A 5,098-nucleotide genomic window follows, 5' to 3' on the forward strand; every position below is an offset into this window, starting at 1 on the left:
ACATTTTGACTGTTGACATTTATTTATTTATAAATTACATACATATATCTATTTCTAGGAACATCTCAATGCACAATAAAGATCATCCTTAATAATAATTTCAATTTAAAATTATTTTGGCTGGCTTCTTGCCAAATTTGATTATTCTGTTGTTACTATTTTAAAAAGATAGGCCAATGAGGAACATACCAGATTGTATTTCTTTCTAGTTGTTTGGTGTTGTGCTTGCTTTGTTCACATTAAAGTTACTTCACCTTTAAAGCCATCATGCGCCCTGGCTGGCGTAGCTCAGTGGATTGAGCGCGGGCTGGGAACCAAAGTGTCCCAGGTTCGATTCCCAGCCAGGGTACATGCCTGGGTTGCAGGCCATAACCCCCAGCAACCGCACATTGATGTTTCTCTCTCTCTCTCTCTCTCTCTCTCTCTCTCTCTCTCTCTCTCTCTCTCTCTCTCCCCCTCCCTTCCCTCCCTAAAAAAATAAATAAATAAATAAATAAAATAAATAAAATCTTTTAAAAAAAATAAATAAATAAAGCCATCATGCAAGGGTTAGGTTAGTAACTCATTAATGCACTTAATTGGGTGCATATTGATAGAAATACATTACTATATACTGAAATCCAATGAAACCTTAGGGTACCCATTTTATCTCTTTTGGTTTGTAAAACTCTTCTTTCCTCAGGTTACCTTACAAATCAGATGGAATTTAAGTCCTCCCCTAAGGTTCAAAGGATGAACTGTCACAATCAAACCCTTCCTTTTTCTGAAATGATATTGAAGGAGGTTGGGAGAACCTAAGGAAGTAACACTTTGCTTCTTATAATAAAGAAGAAGAGAAACAGATTGATGTGTAGGGCTGCAGAGAAGAAGAGAAAGAGGCAAGGTTAAAAAGATGTGGGCAATTACCAGAGGGGGTGAGTTTTAGGAGAAAGAGATGGATAAAGGATCTTTTCAGGTTTTACTATGTGAAATTGGTGTGGTCTGTCCTTTATACCTCCATACCTTTTATTTTGGTTATGCATTTTTAACTAAATAAAAATGCTGCACATTATTATTTTAAAAATATAAAAAGTAACACTATCTCTCATCCTACATGATCTTCTCCCAAGGTGACATTGACACATTCTCTTCACTGGAGAGACTAATGACATATGGCAAATGAATGTGTGAAAAGATGTTCATCATCACTAGTCATTAAGAAAATACAAATTAAGACCACAATGAGATATTTCTAACACATCTATTATAACAGCTAATATTTAAATAATAGTGGCAATGCCAACTGGCAGTTTCTTAAAAAACTAAACATATATTTAACTTACAATCCAGCAGTCATACTTCTTGCATTTATGCCACAGAAATGAAAACTCAGGTTCACACAAAAATCTTTAGATAAATGTTCATGGCAGCTTTATTTGTAATAACTCCTAACTGTAAACAACCCAAATGTCCTACAGTAGGTGACTAGTTACGTACACAGTGGTATATCCATATCAGTGAGTCCTACTTAGCAATAAAAAGGAATGGACTACATATTGATACACAAAATAACTTGGATGGATTTCAAGGGCATTATGCTGAAAAAAAACATTAATCATAAGAAGACACATACTATATTATTTTGTTTATATAACATCCTTTTAAAAATATATTTATTTTTAGAGAGAGGGTAAGGGAAGGAGAGATAAAAGGAGACAAACATCAATCTGTGGTTGCCTCTCACTTGCCCCCTACTGGGGACCTGGCCTGCAACACAGGCATGTGCCCTGACTGGGAATCGAACCAGCCACCCTTTAGTCCACAGGCTGGCACTCAATCCATTGAGCCACAGCAGCCTGGGCTATTTATATAATATTCTTAAAAATAAGCAAATTATAGGGATGGAGAACAAACTAGGGGTTGCCAGGTTTTAGAGATGGTGGAGGGAGTTTGTGACTATAAAGGGGAGCACAAGAGAGATCTTTGTCGTAATAGTTCTGTCTTAATTGAGGTGATAGCTCTGTGAATATGTACAAGTGATCAAATGGCATAGAACATGACAATGTCAATATCCTGGTTTTGAGTAAATATAGTTATAAAATGTAACTATTGGGAGAAACTGAGTGAAAGGTATGTGAGACTTCTCTGTATTATCTTTACAATTTTGTGTGAATTTTTTATTATTTCAAAAATAAAAAGTTAAAAGAATGGAAGAGACTAAATTGAGATTAGACCTTTGTCAGCTTTGTCTCTGCTTCTTTGTTTAAGTATATTTTATTGATTTTGCTATTACAGTTGTCCCATTTTCCCTCCCTTTATTCCCCTCTGTTCTGCACACACCTTCCCACCCACGTCCCCCCCCTTAGATCATGGCCATGGGTCATACATATGTGTTCTTTGGTTTCTACATTTCCTATACCATTCATAACATAACCTTCCCCTGTCTTTTTTCTACATACCATTTATGCTACTTATTCTCTGTACCTTTTCCCTCTCCCTCTCCCTCCCACTCCCACACTGATAATACACCATGTGAATTCCATTTCTCTGATTCTGTTCCCGTTCTAGTTATTTGCTCAGTTTGTTTTTGTTTTTGTTTTAGGTTTAGTTCTTGATTGTTGTGAGTTTGTTGTCATTTTACTATTCATAGTTTTGATCATCTTCTTTTTTGTAGATAAGTCCCTTTAACATTTCATATAATAAGGGCTTGGTGATGATGAACTCCTTTAACTTGACCTTATCTGGGAAGCACTTTCTCTGCCCTTCCATTCTAAATGATAGCTTTGCAGGATAGAGTAATCTAGGTTGTAGGTCCTTGCCTTTCATGACTTGTAATACTTCTTTCCAGCCCCTTCTTGCCTGCAAGGTTTCTCTTAAGAAATCAGCTGATAGTCTCATGAGAACTCCTTTGTAGGTAACTGTCTCCTTTCCTCTTGCTGCTTTTAAGATTCTCTCCTTCTCTTTCATCTTGGGTAATGTAATTATGATGTGCCTTGGTGTGTTCCTCCTTGGGTCCAACTTCTCTCTTTGGGCCTCTTTGAGCTTCCTGGACTTCCTGGAAGTCTGTTTCCTTTGTCAAATTGGGGAAGTTCTCCTTCATGATTTGTTCAGATAAGTTTTCCATTTCTTGCTCTTCCTCTTCTCCTTCTGGCACCCCTATGATTCGGATGTTGGAATGTTTAAAGATGTCCTGGAGGTTCCTAAGCTTGTCCTCATTTTTTTGAATTCTTGTTTCTTCATTCTGTTCTGGTTGAATGTTTCTTTCTTCCTTCTGGTCCAAACTGTTGATTTGAGTCCTGGGTCCTTCCCATCACTGTTGATTCCCTGAATATTTTCCTTTATTTCACTTAGCATAGCCTTCATTTTTTAAATCTAATTTGTGACCATATTCAACCAATTCTGTGAGCATCCTGATTATCAGTGTTTTGAACTGTGCATCTGATAGGTTGGCTATCTCTTCATCACTTAGTTGTATTTTTTCTGGAGGTTTGATCTGTTCTTTCATTTGGGCCTTTTTTTTTTTTTTTTTGCCTTGGCAAGTCTTGTTACATAGTAAGGGGCGGAGCCTTAAGTGTTCACCAGGGTGGGGCAACCCACATAGCTGTGTTGTGATGCTGTATGTGGGGGAACAGACCCAGAGGGAATAGTGCCACTTGCTCAGCTCTCTGCCAGTTTTCAGTCACTTCCTCCACTACCCACAATCAAATTGGGCTCTTCTGGTGTTGATTCCCTGGTGGATAGGTTTGTGTACATTCTAGGATCCTGTGGGTCTCTCTAATGAACTCTCCTGTGAAGCTAGGAGTTTCTCCCACTGCTGCCTCAACCCTCACAGGTGTTTTCAATCAGAAGTTTCAGGCTTTTCCCCCTATTTCCCCGCACTTGAACTCCGAGTTGTATGGTTTGTCTCGCTCCCCAGTTGTTCTCTTTTATCTGCACACGAATGTGGGACTGCCTAGTCCACAATCTGCCACCTTGCTGGGTCCACCAGCAGCCACCTTGCCTACCTCGGTCCTCTAGCCACTGCCTTGCCTGGAGTTCTCTCTGCCCAGCTGCCCATCTCTCCACCTCCACCCTTCCTACTGGTCTGGATGAATATGTCTTCTTTAACTCCTTGGTTGTCAGACTTCCATACTGTTTGATTTTCTGTCAGTTCTGGTTGGTTTTTGTTTTTAAATTTGATGTTGTCCTTCTTTTGGCTGTGCAAGGAGGCACAGTGTGTCTACCTATGCCTCCATCTTGGCCAGAAGTCTATTAAAAGGAATTTTAAAAGTATCTCCTTGCTCTCTCTTCCTCGGCGCTGCCTATGGAGGTGGCAGCCATCTCTTACTCGGCACCATGGCAGCCCTCAGACCCCTCATGAAACCCAAGATTGTCAAAAAGAGGACCAAGAAGTTCATTCGGCACCAATCAGACCGTTATATCAAAATTAAGCAGAACTGGTGGAAACCCAGAGGCATTGACAATAGGGTGTGCAGAAGATTCAAGGGCCAGATATTGATGCCCAACATTGGTTATGGGATCAAGAAGAAGACAAAGCACATGCTGCCCAGTGGTTTTCGAAAGTTGCTGGTCCATAACGGCTGATGTGCAACAAATCTTACTGTGCTGAGATTGCTCACAATGTCTCCTCAAAGAACCACAAAGCCATTGTGGAAAGAGCAGCCCAGCTGGCCATCAGAGTCACCAATCCCAATACCAGGCTGCACAGTGAAGGAAATGAATAGACAGATGTGTGCACATTGTATTTGTGTTAATAAACCTTAAAATTCTGCCAAAAAAGAGTATCTCCTTAACAATAACAAGTATAAACAGAAATAGCTAAATAACAGAATCTATAATAATAACATCAATTCAAGGATCAAAGTCTTGTTCATCTAAGACAAAATAATGTAATGATTAAACACAGAGTTCTAGAGCTAGGTTGTCTATATCTCTATAACTATCTCCTCACCTCTAAATAGTACCTACCTGAAAATGTTTTGTGAGAATTCAATGAGTTACTATATAAAAAGTGTTTACAAGTGGCAAGCTCACTAAAATAGTGGGTGTTATAAAGAAGCTATAGTCCCAAGACAATACTGAAAAACAAAGTTGGAGGACTGACACTACCCAACCTCAA

The 5,098-nt window shown here is 39.1% G+C and overlaps 1 pseudogene; it reads left to right on the forward strand.

Moving 5' to 3' along the window:
* Nucleotides 1-4,266: 4,266 nt before the first annotated feature.
* LOC123826333 lies at nucleotides 4,267-4,703 on the forward strand (annotated as a pseudogene).
* Nucleotides 4,704-5,098: the final 395 nt, after the last annotated feature.

The sequence above is a fragment of the Phyllostomus hastatus genome, unplaced genomic scaffold (genome assembly GCF_019186645.2).
Source record: "Phyllostomus hastatus isolate PE091 unplaced genomic scaffold, TTU_PhHast_1.1 phas_contig_80, whole genome shotgun sequence".
Lineage (NCBI taxonomy): Eukaryota > Metazoa > Chordata > Mammalia > Chiroptera > Phyllostomidae > Phyllostomus > Phyllostomus hastatus.